Source organism: Hesperophylax consimilis, chromosome 18, assembly GCF_061612785.1.
Source record: "Hesperophylax consimilis isolate HC1 chromosome 18, BYU_Hcon_1.0, whole genome shotgun sequence".
Classification (NCBI taxonomy): Eukaryota; Metazoa; Arthropoda; class Insecta; order Trichoptera; family Limnephilidae; genus Hesperophylax; species Hesperophylax consimilis.
The window spans coordinates 6,448,489-6,466,277 of NC_142853.1; positions in this window are offsets into that span (position 1 = coordinate 6,448,489).

Sequence of the window (17,789 nt, forward strand, 5' to 3'; positions counted from 1 at the left end):
AAGTTTATCACGTTTGCGGATACAGTGTAAAATACCAGTAGTTATCCAAGGTTTTAGTTTAATTGTACGACTACTTTGATTGTTGTGTGTGTGGGATGTGGCATTTTTCAGATGCTTATGTAGGATGTTGATGAGAGATTCACACGCTAAGTTTGGATCGCTAATTTTGTAGAAATTTGACCAGTTTTCATTGGAAACCAGTTTGAAGAGAGTGTCATAAGAAATTTTCTTTAGTTGTATAGTGGATGCTGGTAATTTTTGAATTTTATGAGAAATGGAGGTGATAGTGGCGTAGTGATCTGTCACAGTGCACTGATATATGAGAGATTTGATATTTAGCTTACATTTGACAAAGACGTGGTCTATGCAACTGGCGGATAACTCTGAGATAACTATCTCGGATAACTATTTGACAATTCAAAATATTTCACCAACCAATTTAGATGTAATATGTCTCGACGCCATCTATTGGGAAATTTAGCACTAACAAAGCCTTTCCTACAAAATAATGTTGGTTGTTTACAGGGAAAAAATATAATAATCAGTAATTGTTGATTGACGTACATATTGAATTATTTGGCGTGTTGGAAATAAGCCGACGTGGCTTAGTGGTTCAGAGCGTCTGACCGGACATCAGAAAGCGCGGGTTCAATTCCAGTCGGCATCATTTTTTTTTTACTCGGGAGATATTTTCAATTTGTATTGATATTACAAGCGACTAATTATTGCTCATAATAATTTATTACGGTAGAATTGTTGTTTTGTCCCATTATCCTGCCCTGCACGGTCGAGGCTGTTCACCGAGCAGGGACAGAACACTTTGTATTGTCTTCAGTTTTGTCCTCGTGCGATCCCGGCATTAGATAAGTTTTCTTAAATCCTTTGGTGACTATTACGTTATCGATATTAAAAATATGTTAAGGTTTACGGACTTAGAAACTTTATTATAAAAATAATAATTTCGGCTGTGACTCTGTCTGAAACTCCCGTTCAATGAACTCTAGAAATTTTGCTTTCAATTTAAGTTTCAAGTAGCTTTGAAGAATTTATATTGGCGATAGGATTTTTTTTACCGAAAATTATTTTAATTGCCTTTTAAAAAATTGGAACAGATTTGTAGAGCATTTAGAAAATTCTCATCGATTTATTATTGAGATGAGGTACGATGCGAAGAAAGTTATTGTACTTTTTTTTTACCTACAATTAGTTCGATTCGACCTCCGAAGCTTCCAACGCTCTAACGCCGAACGATCGGAAAAAACCGAATCCGGTCAGCAGTTTCGATGAGGTATAATAACGCTATAGCGCCTATACCTATGATTTTTCACAAGGTCTGCTCTGATTTAGATCAAAAAGGGAAAGAATAAAAAAAAAATTTAGTCTGCGAATTTCATCGTGGGGTCCAATATTGTTCTCATAAATAGGTTAATAAGCTCTCGACTATTAATCCGGAGGTCACGGGTTCAAACTCGGCGTGGGAAAGTTAATTTAATTTAATCAATTTGTGTTACTTCACTATTAGTAGGTAATTTAAATACAATATAGTATATTTGCGGCACTTTCCACAGTGGAAGATATTACAAGATACTCGCTGTTCAGAATTGAAAAGTTGTTTGAAATGGCTTTGGCCGTGTTTGGTGACCATATCTGAATAGCCAGATACTTTCCCACCTAACCCATCTCCCCATATCTTTCCCCTTTCCCAACATACCCCATTTGAAGATGCCATAGACTCACTGGATCCAGACGGTTGGGAGTAGTTACGATTCTTCTGCGGTATTCATTTAAAAAAAATCTGGCATACAAATAATTTCGAGTAGAGGTATCCTTTTTGCTTCATTCAACAAACTATATAATGTGGCTTTGAGTCGTGATTGCGGATTGAACTTTTCGATTTATTTTATTTTTCTATAGCCAAGTCTGAGCTTTGTAACGTAATTGATTAGTTAACTTCAATATGCGGTTTTATATTAACAGGATGTGGTGTTCTAATAGTTGTAGTCCCAAGATGATGCACAGGTGATACCTAAAAAACAAATGATATGTGAATGCGGTGCAAGTGCACTGTATATACCGAGCATCATATCGAGATATGCCAGCTTAATTTATTCCCTGGCGGAAATTATGAGACAGGGAGGCGCATTCTAGAGTCACAGGGTGACGCCTGAGATCCTGTGTAATGATCCCAGATAGAGACAGGTTGTACGTGACGTCATCGACGACCGTTCTAAAATGCTTATATAAAAAAACTACCTTCTCACGTATGTAAATATTAAGACGATATGAAACTAGTACAAAAAAGACAGAGCATGCCAGAATGTAGTGGTGGTTTTCTTTCTGGAGCATGTGTTCACGGTGATCACTCAAACAGTAGCAAAGACGAAAAAGGCACACAAGAATCATATTATTACTGTATTTTGAACAGCACCTGACCATGTGAAAATACATTCATAGGAGCGGAATCCAGAACGCACCTGTGAACAGATAATTTTATTCCTATAAAATATTTTATATGAACAATATTCTGTCACGTAAAGTGAAAGATAATGTGTACCCTTCAATCTCCAAGGCCAAAATATTAATATTTTATATTTGTAATAAGTACTTACTTTGTGGTTCGTCCTAATGTACAATAAAAATACATACATTTGTTTTAGACCACTTTAAATTTAATCACACTATAACCGGTTTCGGAACCATCCTTCGTACCCGAGTGTTATTAAAACTAAAGTGGTATAAAACTAATTTATATTTTTTTATTGTATTAATATTTTCGCGGTGCGCCTTTCACTAGCGTTAAACATAAATAACGCACTTAAAATCCAAGTTATAAAATTCACCAGATGTCATTTTCCAATAATTTCATAGTTGTGCACGCCCCGGATGAAAACGATACACAATGAAAATAAGAAATTATTAATGGATGTGCAAAAATTTTTTTTTCATCATTATTTTGTTGGGGTTTTCGTAATTTTTCCTACATTTTTACACATATTTGACGCATTTGCAAATTTATTAAAAATGGATTTCTTTGTGATTCAAATTTATTTACTTTCAAATCTCTGAACTTTAATTGAACCCCTATTGAGAATGCTCACGAACTGCCACTGCCAGAATGATGACGTCACAAACGACCTCGGGGACTACTGTACTGTTTAGGCGAGCGCTACGGGCGGTCTAATGGGCTAGCAGGGAATAAGGCGGAGAAATTCACGGAACTGCCTATTGGGGTGGCGGCTTGCCATACTAAACTCCCTATTGAAAAGTAGGTCAAATCGCAGCACTAGAAGTCTTGGTAGGGGAGAACTCCCGGAATCAGACAATCCAATTTGTATATAATTTGTCCAAACCGCAGGCGGTTTTGCTGGGTGGCGAGTACGCAATATGGATAAGATCTCACTGAGGGAGATAGGAAATATTACTTTTTAGCTGTCATTAAGCTACTCAAGTATCCAACCTCCTTTCAGGAATCTAATGGGTGGAAGGTAAATATAAACTTTTGTGACTTTATAATAATAATACTTAGTTATTTTATCCAGGGCTATTTATCTGAAATATCACCTCAAGGCGCTCAGAACTTTCTGATGTGTTCGATTCAGTTCTCATTTGGTTTGCCGGAAACCTAGACGTTGAACATGAATAAAGAGAAATGCTTGAATTTAGATACATTCTCAATCCACGATGGACATACATTCTGAATAATGTTGAGGTTCTACAACGAATAGCAAAAATTAGCGATTATAAACAAGACGATAGATATTTAGGTCACATCACAAAGGTACCCGACTGATAACTCATGGAGAAAATTGATAAACACTCCCGCATTATGACTTCGAAACTTATGTAGTGGTACTTTTAAAAAATATATTATTAGTTTCAATATCAAATTTTGTACATGATGTAAGTGTAAACCATAATATAAGTATACATTCAAAGTTTTCACAGTGCTCCTCACTTGGGTTTCGTTCTGAGATGGCGTGTAGTTTTTTTTTTAAATTTTATTTTTTATTTAGTTTCTAGTTGTCTTTATATTGTCTTCATAATTTTGCAAGTTGATTATCACTCTGTTTTGTCAGGCATGTTTTTACTTTTGTTTTAAATTTATTCATTTGTGTGGATTTGGTAGAGCCATATAATATAGTTTCGTAGAATGGAATATAATATTTCTCTGTCCAAAAGATATATTCAAACTGGGAGTAACCAACATATTTTAGTTTATTGCGCTGGTTGGATATTTATGTAGGGCAGTGGAGTAGTTTTTTTGTTTTTAATTATTTCTTCTGTCGTAGCTCTAACCGGAACTTTCAGAATTGTCTTTAGTACACTTTTTTGAGCTATGTTGATCCGGTCTCTGTGAGTGCCCAAGGCAGGTCCCATCCAGTTATCCCGTACTCTATTATTAAGTGTAGTATAATTTTTGAATATCGTTTATGTTGATGATATTACGGATGTTTCTAAAGAAGTATAAGTACTTGATGAGTTTTTTTTTGTAATTTCGTCAATGTGTGAGTTCCATAAGAAATTATCAACAATTTCAATTACAAGATATTTAATGCTTTTGGAGTTTGCTATAGTGAGACAGAGGCGTGATAAACATAGATTATGTTAAAAGATTTTTTGGCATGTATGCAATTTGAGATTAAAATTATTCGTCGGCTGTCCTCTGGCTGTTATACAAAATGTCAGGTATTTAGTTTTACTGACTTAAAGTTGTATTGACATTAGACGACGGCTTCCGTGGTCAAGGGGTAAGGCTCTCGATTAGCTAGCTGGAGGACGCGGGTTCAGATCCAGGGGCGCGCAAATAAACCTTATTTGATTAATATGTGATTTTTTACAATATTACAAATTAAAAATAATATATAGTATGTTTGCAGCACTTTCAGAGTAGAAGATACTCTCGTATCGCCCTGTTGTAAGAATTACACCATTCTTCTCTTCTCTTCTATCTTCATTCCTCCACCTTCCTCACCTTCATCTCCTTCCTCTACCCACTACCTTCAGCCTCACAAAATACCCCAGTCAGGGATGCCATCGACTCATTGGCTACAAATGGTTGGGAGCAGTTGGGACTCATGTGCGGTTTCACATTAAAATAAAAACAAGAAGTGAGAGGCAATTTCTTTTCAGCCTGTTTTGCAAGTCCATATTCCACTTCTTTGTAGGTATTTATCCGATCTCAATCTGTAACTGTAGTTCCGCTGTTGAGTTGTTCCCGGCTGCCAAATGCAGGTTGAGGAATGCCTTAGTGATGGCCAACCTCCCACAAGAAAAGGACCAATAAAAAGAGATAAGTACGAATTGTCATTAAATCAGCTAATGACGAGACTCTTAGCTAAAATCCATATCCCACTAAGTTGCAGACCACGTAATATACAGATAAAATTCTAGAAACATCACAAAATAGGTACCTTAAAAACAGAAGTCCCTTATTTAGCTTTGAAGTGACACTAAAACTAGAGTGGTTCAAGTAGTTGTACCGAACATCGCATACGTACAATTTCTTTTGTAGCAATTCCTTTCACCGATGTTCCTCACAGGGGGAACTTAACTATGTTTATTCGTTCCGATGCAGTTAAGACAAAGATTCAAAGATAGTGCCAGGGCATTGAACAAAAGATAGTGATACATTTTAAATAACGATTCGTGATGAATTGAATGAGGAGAACGGGGTGATATGTAGATTAATCTTTAAATCTTCCTCCTAAGAATATAATGTTTAAAAAATTATGAGTGAGGTAAAATGCTATTTAATATTAATCATCATTTTTAAATTGTATTCTTTAATAATCCCACCGAAGTCACTGATCAATTATAAATAACAGTTCAGTGAAAAAAATAATTAATCAGATATACCTATACGTCCACACCATCAACGCGTCTCCTTTCATTACGGTGGAGACATATTATGTTGATATACTATAGCGTGGTCTGTAACAGGCATTATGCTAGCCACAACCATGTCCTTGTAATCTATCGTGATTTACCACACATTCTTATGAACTTTAATAGTCTTTAAAGGAAATTCAAAAATTTTGATCACCTTTGATGACCGATTACTTACGTAGGTAGTGTTATGAGTTGCCCATATCCTCCGTTAATCAAGCATCCCCACGAATAAAAATCATAGAGGTAACACCACCACATTGATCACGCAGCAATATAGTGTAAAACATGCCTTGGTCACGTTCAATCAAAAGGATCACCTTATATGGTGATCGACGATAAACTGCAATAAGCGCTAACTCAAAAATCACGGGGGATATACAAAACAGGAGGGGAAGGAGAACACACAGAGCGGGAGACGTGGACCTAAGTTAGGAGAACTCGTCCCTTCAGTTCACAGAGCCTTGGACTTCAGTTGTGGGAGTCGAGAGACGACCCATCGGTCACCCACACATAGCGGCGAGGCCGAATGCAGATTTATTATGGAGGGTTGAACCACGCAATGGACACGAGAGAAGCAAGGGTGCCCCTTTGGTGTACAGCAGTAAGCACTTTTAAATATATGGTACCTCTAACAAAAGTGATGAAACAGAACCAGTAACTTCCAGCGTACAATTGTTCCATGCAATTAGGTTTATGATAATTTTGTAATAATATGCATAAATTTGATGCCAAATAAATGGTATATCAGTATAACTTAATGAATTGCTTTATTTTGATGGTTTCTTGAGAGATGACCTGAGCTAGAGATCTCTGAGATTGTTATTAATAAATACAGCTAAGTGTTGTATTCATTTTGACAGTATCTTATTGTGATGTATACCAAATACATTTGAGATGCTGAGCTCAATCGCCAAGTAAATTTATATTGAAAGGATAGTCAAATAATATGCTCTTGAGGGTAGATTTTTATTGTTGCTGTTATAATTTAAGCTGTGTCATAAGTTATTATCGGTAAGGTAATGATCAAGATGACGAAATAAAAAGCAGACAAGCCCTTTCAAAATCATGCTATTTCATTCACACACGAATGTCTCTCGTTGGACGCACTTTTATCACAGCCATTTTAATAAAATATAAGCTAAGTTCGAGTTTGCAGTAGCAGCGTAATTAAGTCACTGGCGTGTTACTGCTTCAGTTTATTTTTCACCATTCTATTCAACATTTTATGCACTCCGGATCGATGTGCCGATTGGATCGAAGAAGCTATAACGGTTAATTTCTATTGTAAAACACCTCCTTACAACACACAAGAATTTTATCTGTGTTCCGTTATGATGTAAGATGTAAATTTATAATCATATATCTAAAAAAATAACGTGCAAAATTGGTTGTAGGAACTCGCATGAGAACAATATATGTTTTATTTTCGTGTAGGACGTGTGTGAATCGCCAGTTTTTCTCGAGAGAGTAACTAGATGTAATAAGATTTTATTTGAATGGAAAATCTTTATCCATCTTATGGCAACGTGTACATAATTATTTCGCAATTTATTATTGAGATTTTTCTCAGGAAACGGTAGACAAACTTATCTTGATGTAATTTTACAAGGTAAAGAAATATCAGCACAATCCTAAAGATTGGGATATTATGCAATTAATGTATATAAATTCCTTCAGTCTTTCGTACGATTTTATGTCGGTAATTAAAATTATGTATCTACATTTAAATTATGTGTTGCGAGACAATAAATTAAGATTTTTTTTTACTGTTACTGGATTATTCTCTCGATTATATTAGGTAATACTAATTAGTTACCTAAATACTATACTTTAAAATGTTTAAAAAATACATAATTGTAGTTGCGAGAAAAATTTCTTCTCTCTTATTTCAGGGATCCGAAAAAAACACTTTTTAAAGCTATTAATGATTAATATTATTATTTAAATTTAAACCAAGTTCTACAAATTAAACTTGAAGCAAGAAAAAAAATAAAACAAAAATGAAATTTCACGTTTTTATTAGCATGGTGTTTTTTTTTCAAAACTATTTTTTTGACTATGATACTAATGAAAATATTTATTTTTAGTAAAAATTTTAGATAACTTACATGATTAGGTACCGTTGTTCCCTTATTTAAATTTTCAAAAAAGCTTACGTAAACTTGCCTTCACTAAAAAAACATGTTGTAACATTTTTGGGATATGGCATCACTGACAGGGTAACCCGTACACATATTCAAAAATTCCTTCAATAGATTCTCAAAATTGAGAATAGAATAAAAATTCCCCTACAAGTTACTTTATAATAATTCTACTTCGAAAAAAATAAAACTCTACTAAAATTGACATTTATGTAGTAATTTTGGGATGTTCCCATTTTCGGCAACCCTGCTCAAAGATTGAAACAGTAAAAGTAAAGTAGGGAAAAACAAGATAAGTTTATTTTAAATCATCTTTTACAATAGCCGAATACATAACCCGCGCAAGCGAAATAACTGGCCATCTGTACTTTTGTTTTTTTTTAGCAAATTACAGGAAGAACTTAACCCCTTTTGTCTTGAAAATTGTAGTACCGTCAACTGTTCTGATTCATTTTACCCGAAGCACGAGTTGAGTTAATACCATTTTTTGACTTTTGACTTTTGAATAAATGGCATACAGAGCTCCGGGCCAAAAAGGCCCCTTTCTCTTTCAACATGAGTTAGAATGGTTGTAGGAGTAGAATTGTTTAGTTGTTTGTGAAAAAATTTTTTTTTTTGCTAGAATGGCTGCAGATGGGGGGGGGAGATTTGACGAAAGATTTTAGTGGTTGTTGGGGGGGGGATGAATGTTGATTGTGGAGTTTTGGGTTTGGATGGAGCTGAGGAGTGAATTGACGTGGGCGACGAGACGGCTGTTTGTTTCAAGCGCTGATCTCAGTTGGGAGGCCGCGTTGGACAGGGCCAGAATGATTTGGGGGGTTAGAGTTATGAGGTGGGGTGGAGGGGGAGGGGTGGCAGAGACGTGAGAGAATAGGGGGGGGGTGGGGTGGACGCGAGGGTCCGGGGGGTGGGTTGAAGTGACAGGGGGGGGGGGTAGGGGGGACTTGTAGGTTCGTGAGCGAGAGTGTGGCGACAGGGGGAGGGGTAGGGGGGGCTCGACGGAACTGTTGGGAGAGTGAGGTGGTAGGGGGGAGGGTAGGGGGGAGGGTAGAGGGGACTCGTATCTTCGCGAGCGAGAGTGTGGTGACAGGGGGGGGGGGGGTAGGGGGGGCTCGTTGGAACTGTTGAGAGAGTGAAGTGGTAGGGGGGGGGTTAGGGGGGACCTGTAGGTTCAGGGGAGAGAGAGACCATTTTTTGTGTAAACCTGTGTGCACGGTTTATAAATATATACACACAAGGCTCACAAAATGGAGATCACTTATCACCATCAATTAACTTCACTTTGTATCCGAGTTGACAACGGAAGTGGTGTCATCTTGTGGCAAGGTTAAACATCATAACTCTAATTGACAAATAATTTTCTTGTGCAGGAGGAGCTGGGGTAATGATGGGTAACGTGACAAAAGTTTTTTTGACCCTGAAACGAAATAGAAATCTGAGAATTGATACACCGAGACAAAATATCGACCATCTCTAAACAACTAGACATTGGCCTCACGATAACTGATGCTTGAATATTTTTCTCTTAGTTTGATGCAAAAGTGGCTATTTTTATGCGAGGATCGCACTAGTCCCAATAGCTGCCAACCGCCTAAAGCTAGTGAGACCACGGCTTCCCAGCGTGGGTATTTTGTGAGGCTGAAGCTATTGGGAACGGGAAGAAGATTGGGAAGAGGAAGGTGTAGGATGAATAATAAAAATAATCTAACAACATGAATGTAAATACAGCAAAGAGTGTAACAAAGAGTTGTACGTCATCCCGTTTAAAATGACGATTTGAAACAATATTATTTAATCAAAAAAATATTGTCATAAATGCACAACAAAAGATTATATTGTGGTAAAACAAATATCTTCAATTCATATGCAGATTGCATGGTGGGCAGGACGCTCAACTAGCAGTTGACAGGCTGGATTCGATATGTACAAAAATATCGGTGCCTCTTATAAATATAATTTTTTTTAAAACCTCAAGTAAACGCAAAAACCCATAATAAGGATATAGGTGATCAGACCATCAAGCTGGCATCCGGTACTAACTAACTTTGTCGAGTGCTGAAGTTATTTTTTATCATAAAAATTTCCCATTACTAAAACTGTCAACTGGCAACAAGGAGGCGTGAGTGAAAACAAGTTTTTTTCTCAATAAAACAACTCGAAAGTTAAAAACTTACCCGTTTTGAAGTGATGCGAGCTTAAGAATTCCCTCTCTTCCGCTTAGACTTTTTTTGCTACTGCAACGCAAGGTACTTTTCCGTGTTTTTTTATTTGTCAATTTGTTACGGAAGAGTGCTTCCGTTAGAGGGTAGTTACCTAACTATCTGTAACTGGCCGCCCCCTCCCTTATATCCGTTTGAGCGTGACGTGTTTCGCATCGGCGGCCTGGAAAGGCGAGGGGTGGTATTTTGGAATATCAAAATACTGAATCGATTACATAGTTTCAGGTTATGTTGACAACTTAAACTACCTAAGGTCGAGATTTGCTTTTATTAGGCCAACGGCCTTAGATATTGCACGTTTCAAGTTGGACCACGCCTTCAATCAAAATACTTCAGAGTATTGATTAATCACTTCCTTCGTACCTGTGAAATCATTCTGAATGGTTCTTCAAACTTAATTCAACTCTAACAATGGTATTCACTCAACGCTCACAGATCCGGAAGTGTCTAAATTAAATCAAGTTACATATTTTTGCGCTTCGTTGAATCGATTTTGTACCCTCCAGAAATAATATATATTTTTTATGGCATTCCCTTCATCTAGAAATGATTTTCTTTCGTTACCCACCAAACTTCTTTATGCCTGTAGGTATACATTGACATATAAGTAAACTACATCAATCAATCATAGTTTATTTAAAATTAGTTAATGTTCAGGACTGAAGCAAAACAAAAATCAAATCAACTGTATGGACTGTAGGATCTTGATGAGGTTGAATGAAGTGGGGGAATTTGGAGAAGATAATTGTTCAGAATTAATTGGCTGTTTAGATCTGGCCACTTAACACGGCTAAAGCAAGGTTTCACAACAACAGGATGTTTCTTTACACAATTATTGGAAAAGATTCCAATGATTTTACAAACATGTTTATTAAAATAAGTAAATAATGTACAAAGAATAATATGTTTTGTATTGTATGTATGTGAAAATCTGTGAAATCACAATGTAAAAGATTCCCACCCGAAGAAAAATGAATACGGCTGATTCATTAAAATTCTGTTATAAATGTGCCATTTCCTGATAAAATATTGGTCATTCAGAACATATCAGAACATTTGTTCACACAGCTGCGCTTATCCTAATAAATATAATGGACGAATGCAAAAATATCATAATTTTAATGAACACGTGTTCTGACATAATCATGACACATTCGTGCTTTACAGTTAATTGGTTCTAAAAACTGTCTATTCATGCGTTAAAGCCCTGCAGTTTTCAAAAGGAAAACGAATAATTTGACCAGAATTTTAATAAATTATTAATCTCTAAATATTATAAAATAAAGTCGCTATCCGCGTTTGTCTGTTTGTGCGCTTAGTTCTTCTAAACTACACTACAGATTTTGATAAGGATTTCACTATCATGTAAAACATTTCTTCCAAAAGGGCAATATATGTAAAACATTTATATTATATTTATAAAAGTACAGAAAAATCGATGTTTTGTAACCGGTCGAAAAAAAAATTCTGATGCTTAAATTGCTAACGCTGGCTAAGCCTTATAAGATACATCAAAATAATGCAGTATGGAATTGTATATCTTGGCCTACAGAAAAGTCCACAATGGCATATTTCTATCTCCTAAGGATAATCCCTAGCAACTTCGGCTACACGTCAGCTAGTATTTTATATCAGCAAGTTTTCTCCATGTATTAAGAGTTGTAAACTAACTCTTTCAGTAAGAACTGATTTATTTCAGGAATAATCTGATTCTTATATGTCGCTACTAGCTAGTTTGCCAGGATTGCTTTCATAGAATGCAATGCATTTCTGAGAAATTTCTCATGCCAAAGGATGCACGAGCTGTCTGCATACTATTTATCTTGTTTATACTCCTCAGAGGAATACGAAAGTAATGGAATACAATTCAATAGCAGAGAACTGAAGATAAATATATTGAAAGTTGAACTATTTATTTCGAACCGATATTAAACAAAGGAGACACTGATTTGATTTTGTGTAAAATAAATTTCTACCTACCTAGCTATGTAACAAAAGAAAATTAAACATTTTACTTTAGTCAAAACGTCTCAGGGTCTTACATATAAAAATAACAAAATTAAATTTCATACAGAACATCTCTTGCGAAAATTTTTTTCTAGTTTATTTCGTTATATTTTATCTAGTTTATTTCGATATCGTTAATTCTGATTTTGAAATATGATATCGACAAACACGAAGTTTGATAAGTAGGTCCCAATGGTCGAGTGGTTAAGACGATGTCCCGTTAAGACAACATTGGGTTCGATTCCTAGTTATTTTTTTTTTAATTATCTGTGTCTTGTTCTGTTTAATTTTTGGTTTAGATTTATTAGTATTATCTTCTTCTTCAATGATTTTATTTATTTATTTTTATTTATTTGTTAAGACATACACAGTACAATAAGATACAGTTAGATATTTTTAGTTATTACACAGTTGTAATACCTATTAAGTATGTCCATAAAATATCATTACGTAATTTTGCCTGAGATTGTTATTAAAGGAAGGAAGTGTGTGGATAGATAATAATAAATGAATTGAAACCAAGAATTATAATAAGCTCACGAATTGTAATTGACTGTAAATACATAGAAGTTTTGAAAAATGATGTGAAAATATTTTTGAAATATGTCATGCTAAGAAATTTAATAAGTTTTGTATGTTAGAAATGAATCATGAAAGATGTCAAAATTTAGTAATTTTTCGTAATGGGTGTATGTTGTGATTGCGCGAGTAATTACTGAGTTGTTTGCTGCATTGGTATTGTTGGCTTCAATATGAAAAAGTGTAGTGTGCCTGGTACGCCTCGTTGGTACATTTAAACCAATGACGGATAGCAATTCGGGACTATCTATTTTATTATTTAGCAGATTATGTAGAAACAACAGTTCTGACAATGTGCGTCTTTTTTGTAAAGTTAACATATTATATATATTTTTACTATTTTTTACTTAAAATTTAGTTTATATATAAATTGTTAATTACCAGCCTCAGAACAGACTAAGTCTAGTGAGGAGGGTAATGAAAAAAAAACATCTGTACAGAACCAACCTTAAATAAACGCCCGGGTTGCCGGCACTGAAACTGAACTGATTATTTGTAGTTTTGTTGTATTTCTTGAGTAAATGTTTCGAAAATTTATTCTGTTACTTTCTACTAAATCTATGTATACCTTATATTGAGGATTCCATATTGTGGAAGCATACTCCAGTGGACTTCTGAACAATGAACAAAACAAAATTTTCAGAGTCTTAGCACTTTTGAAAACTTTGCATATTCTTAATAAGAAACCTAGCATTCTGTAGGATTTTGATGTAATGTGTTCAATGTGCTAGTCAAAAATTAATTTGCTATCTAAGTAAACACCTAGATTTTTATACGTAGACATAGGTTGTAAAGGTTTGTTATTCAAGTTGTATGGATAGATGATTTTGTTGATAAAAATATTAGTCTTTGCGATCCTTAGTTAATGAAGGTTTTCGTTGCAGATAGTGTCTGTGGCGTTGTTCAAAATCCCGGACATCCTGCATGAAACATCCACCATAAACACCCGTGGAACAGAACGGGTCGCTATTCACTTGACACAAATCCATCCCAGTTTAAATTAAGGTAAGAAAATTAGCGCCACCTATAGAAGTTACACACATCAACAATTTCTTTCTTTATACATTAACGATTGCGTTCTAATCTTAAATTGTATTAAAAATGGGTTTTGTTAAGTTTGTAAGAGGTAACGGACTTTTTCTGAAGAATGAGCTAATGCAGGGACTTATATGAGTTTGTTTAGAGTCTCTCAGATTATTTAGCTTATTGATAAACTCGTCACTGAAAAGGACATGGCTGCAGGCTAAATATTAGCTAGAGCGTATATCAATGAGATGTGAAAAAGTGTTTTTGTACGAATTTGTCAAAAGCTATTGACAAATAAAGTAGTTCGTGATGCTCTGATCATAATTTGTTTATTTATTTTCATATTCTTAAGTAAAGTTTATAGATGCTTACAGTTTAAGTAGATGATAAGTGTCGGTAATCTAAAAAAATGTTTCTAAGATATAATAGAGTAGTGTAAAATAATCAGTGTAAACTGTATGTAAATGAGTACTAATCAAAGGAGTACTAATTAAGGTGTTTTGAGGTGGAAGGGGGTGCATGGACAAGATCTTCTCATTGCGTATGCTCACTGAGAAGTTTCTGGCAAAAAACCAGAAACTGTTTCTGTGCCTTTGTAGATCTACAAAAAGCATACGACCGAGTCGACAGGAATAAGCTATGGAAGGTGTTGTCCAAGTATGGAGTGAATACAAATCTGACTCAGGCAATTGCGTCTCTGTATGAGAGAAGCATTGCATGTGTTAGGGTTAAAGGTGGTTTTACGTGGATAATTGTATGCAAGAATTGAAAGAGGTGGGATTGGGCGCGAATTTGAATAATTTGAAAGTATGTTGCCTGTTGTATGCCGATAATGCGGTGCTGATTGCTAATAGTATAGATGATCTACAGTCTCTCGTGTCTAGGATGAACGAAGTATGCATGAAGAATGAGTTAATGATGAATGTAACTAAATCTAAAGTAATGGTGTTTGAAAGAGAGAGTACGAAAACAGTGTGCAATATAATTGTGAATGAAGAATACTTGGAGCAGGTGGATGAGTTTGTGTATTTAGGAAGTATGTTAACGAGAGATGGGAAGGCTGGCAGAGATATTGAAAGAAGGGTAAATGCAGGTAATTCCGTTAATGGAGGACTGAACGCCGTTGGCGCTAACAAAAAAATGTCCAAATAAGCGAAGTTAGCAGTCCACAACGGAGTGCTGGTACCTACCTTGATGTATGGAAGTGAGGCATGGAACTGGCAAAGAAAGGATGAAAGTAGATTAAATACTGTTGAAATGAGATCCCTGAGGCGTTTGTGTGGTAAAACCATGTTTGATCGTGTGAAGAATGTGGAGATCCGCAAAGAGTGCAAAGCTGATGTAAGCGTAATGAGTAAGATTAAGAAATGGACGCTTAGATGGTTTGGGCATGTAGTGCGAATGAGCGAAGATAGGAGTGTAAGGAGGATATGTGATGCAAATGTGAATGGTAGCAGAAGTCGGGGACGCCCGAGGAAGACATGGCACGATCAAGTGAATCAGATACTCGAGTCGGGCCATGTCAAGAGTCAGAATAATAGAAGAGTATGTATGAGACGATGTATGAATGTGAATGAGGCAAGAAGTGTGTGCCAAGACTGAGTTGTTTGGCGGTCTGTCCTCTCTGCCTACCCCTGTGGGGAAACGGCGTGATGGTTAGGTAGGTAGGTAGGTAGGTAATTTTTGTGAACACTTCAAAAGACGAATCTGTGCTGAACTGTTCGCATGTTTTGTATAAAGTGTTGTTCTACTATCATAAGTAAAAGTATATTCAATAAAAATCTGTTTTCAAAGCAGACCTAATTATATTATTTAAATTTGTACATAAGTATTATATAGCCAAAATAAAACCAATTATGGATTTCCTCCTTGTGACTTAACCTCTACTGAGACAGAATAATATGGAATAAGTAAATTAACTTTGTAAGAAAAGAATATGAATTAAAAAAATTATACAAAACAAAAGATTATATAAATCGAAAAAATTACAAAACAATACATTTATAGCCATGGAGAGAGGTTGTAGATATAAATAAATCATAATAGAGATATAAACAATAGAGACTTAAACATTATTCACAAACCATCAGAGAAATATTCTTTTATGGACCTCTTTAATTTAGTAAGTTTGCAAATTAAAATATCAACCTTGGATAATACGCTATTGTAATTATTGCATAGTCTGTTCAGGCAAGACTTCTTCTTAGAGTTCGTTTTGCATTGATCAACCCTGAACAGGACACAAGAGCGTGTTGTACGCGCAGGTACATTGAATCAAAACGTATTGAGGGATCACTTGCCATAATGTGCCTAATTAATTAATAAAAATGTGGAATAAACGGTGAAATTCAGGTGGATTCATTGACTTCAAACCGCAGTTGGCAATTCATATGTTTAAATATTAATATTTTGAGGAATGACACGAATACAATCAAAAACCAAGCACCCATCGCTCTAGTGGTTTTTTGGTATGAGGTAAACAGGTTTTAGAAAAAAAAATTACCGTTAATTTGCATTCAGTATGTGATCTTTTTTTTGTTGTTTGTGCATAGATAAATCATACTCGTAAGCAGGTGGTTTGAAAGTGGGAGGCATGCAGACTAGTACTTAAAGGACTTTTGTCCGTGGGTGAAGTGCTTTAGTGGGATGTTAAGGGCTTGGTTTGCGAAGACGTGGTTATTATTGAGAACTGAGATAGTAAGGAAGGATTACATATAGTTTGTATTTGAAGAGGTGAAAAATAGACGATCTGAGATTTCCTGACAGTCGAAAGATACAGTCAAATAATTATAACTGTTACTAAACTTATTCTCTTTACAAACAAATCATGTTGTCTCAGATGTTTTTTGTTTTGTTTTGTAAACCAGGCACAGGGTTAATATTAAGAAAATTACAAATTAATAACAAGTATATACACCAACCGTCCAATGACTTTAAGAAGCGTATATTTTGCCCTTTTCCAATCTATAGCAACATATGGTATAGTGGGATGGGGTGGTTGTGCTGAAACTAATTTTGAGAATTATATTTAAATGCCAACCTACCCATCCCTCTAATGAACTCTTTGCTAAATTCAGGGTCTTAGATATACGACAGTTATTTACTAAGGTAAGCATTTGTTACATACGAAAATAACCTACTGGTGGCTCCACAACACCAAGCTCACACCCGCTTTTCATCAAACCTGGGTTGCGTGGTTCCTCAAACTAAAACCTCTTTCGCTCAACGGCAATTCTGGTTCATCGCGCCTAAAATATACAATGCATTGAGTACCGACTTAAAGTCAAGTAATTCTATATCCATATTTACTGCCAGTGTACATCAATGGATATTTGAAAGGGGACGACCTTTCTTTGAAGATTATATGTGTTCCTAACACAAAAAAAAAATTTATAAAAACTTCTTTCCAACTTGTCTCATATCACGAAAATTAAAATTAAGTGTTGAACATAAACATGTTGTCTAATAGATAATACCTACGATAAATAAACTTGCACACAAATAATTATATGCATTAAACAATCTATATTAATTATGTTTATATTTTAATCTTAATGTTTAATATTTTTAATTTTTATTTGTATCTTTTTAATATACATATAGGTACTTTTTCTTTATTTTTCAGTATACTATTAATTTTAATATATTTGTTGTCAGTTTTATTTATCATTAAATTTGTTTTTTTTTCTTTACTTCTTTCTTATGTTTCTATAAAATAGTATTTTTTAGTTATTTTATGTCATTTTTATTATTATTTCATGTATAACTACCATAACACGGGCATTAGCCTAGTATGGTAGTTAAAAATATGTCTAAAAATGTAACATATAAAAATTTATTAAATGATAAAATTTTTTAAAAAAATGACGGTGTACAACAGTATGTTATTCAAATGATCTGCATTATACATCTGCGTGTATAATATATG